Genomic DNA, 1,913 nt, shown 5'->3' on the forward strand with positions numbered 1-1,913 from the left:
GAAAACCGAGATGTATATATTCCATATAATGGATTTTAAACCTAAGGAACTCAAAATACTTTGACGAGAGTGATTTACTTCACTTCATGATTCTTATATAGATATCATAAAATCTCTTTTTAAGCATAATAAATAGTATTTATTACTGATAAGTACATATGATAAAGACTGAATCATTTCTCAAAGGCCATCCAATCAGACTTTAGAACTCCTTGGTATAGTTCTAATGTTTGATTTAAAAACAAAGGTTTGAATTAAGAAAACAGTCCCATTTGCAATTGCATCAAAAGAATAAGATATCTAGAAATAAATTTAATCAAGGAGATGAAAGACTTGTACACTGAAAACTATGACATTGATGAAAGAAACTGAAGAAGATATAAATAAATGGAACGATATTCTGTGCTCATGGATTAGAAAAATTAATATTTTTAAGATGTCCATACTACCAAGAGCAATCTACATATTCAATGCAATCTCTATGAAAATTCCAATGCAATTTTTCATGTAAATAGCAAAAACAATCCTAAAATTTGTATAGAATCACAGAAGACCCCAAATAGCCAAGCAATCTTGAAAAGGAGCAAAGCTGGAGACATCATGTTTCTTGATTTCAAACTATATTTAAAGCTATTGTAATCAAAACAGCATGGCATTGGCATAAAAAGAGACAGATCAATGGAACAGAATAGAGAGCCTGAAAATAAACCCACATATATATGGTTAATTAATTTATGACAAAGGAACCAAGAATACATAGTGGGAAAAGGATAATCTCTTCAATAAAGGGTGTTGGGAAAACTGTGCTGCCACATGCAAAAGAATGAAATTGGACCACTACCTAACATCCTACACAAAAGTTAACTCAAAAAGGATTAAAGACTTGAACGTAAGACCAGAAACTGTTAAACTCTTAGAGGAAAACGTAGGTGGTAAGCTCCTTGATGTAGATCTTGGAGGGGATTTTTTGGATTTGACCTCAAAAGCAAAGACAACAAAAGCAAAGATAAACAAGTGGGACTACAACAAACTAAAAAGCTTCTGTACAGCAAAGGATCATCAACAAAATGAAAAGGCAACATACCAGATGGGAGAAAATATTTGCAAATCGTATATCTGATAAAGGGTTAGTATCCAAAATAGATAAAGAACTCATACAATTCAGTAGCAAAAAACAAACAATCTGATTAAAAAATAGACAGAAGATCTGAATAGACATTTTTCCAAAGAAGACATACAAATGGCCAACAGGTACATGAAAAAGTGCTCAGCATCACTAATCGTCAGGGAAATGCAAATCAAAACCACAGTGAGATATCACTTCACACCTATTTGAGTAACTTTTATCAAAAAGACAAGAAAGAACAAGTGTTGGCAAAGACTTGGAGAAAAGGGAACCCTTGTGCACTGTTGGTGGGAATGTAAATTGGTGCAGCCATTGTGGAAAACTGTATGGAGGTTCCTCAAAAAATTAAAAATAGTGGGGCTGGCCCCGTGGCCGAGTGGTTAAGTTCGCGCGCTCCGCTGCAGGCGGCCCAGTGTTTCGTTAGTTCGAATCCTGGGCGCGGACATGGCACTGCTCATCAGACCATGCTGAGGCAGCGTCCCACATGCCACAACTAGAAGAACCCACAACGAAGAATACACAACTATGTACCGGGGGGCTTTGGGGAGAAAAAGGAAAAAAATAAAATCTTTAAAAAAAAAAAATTAAAAATAGAACTACCATATGATCCATCAATTCCACTTCTGGGTATTTATATAAAGAAAATGAAAACACTAGCTTGAAAAGATGTATGCGCTCCCATGTTCATTGCAGCATTGTTTACAATAGCCAAGATATGGAAGCAATCTAAGTGTCCATCAATGGATGAATGGATAAAAAAAGCGTGGTAGATGTGTGTGTGTGTATA

Source organism: Equus quagga, chromosome 8 (genome assembly GCF_021613505.1).
Source record: "Equus quagga isolate Etosha38 chromosome 8, UCLA_HA_Equagga_1.0, whole genome shotgun sequence".
In the NCBI taxonomy this organism is placed as follows: Eukaryota; Metazoa; Chordata; class Mammalia; order Perissodactyla; family Equidae; genus Equus; species Equus quagga.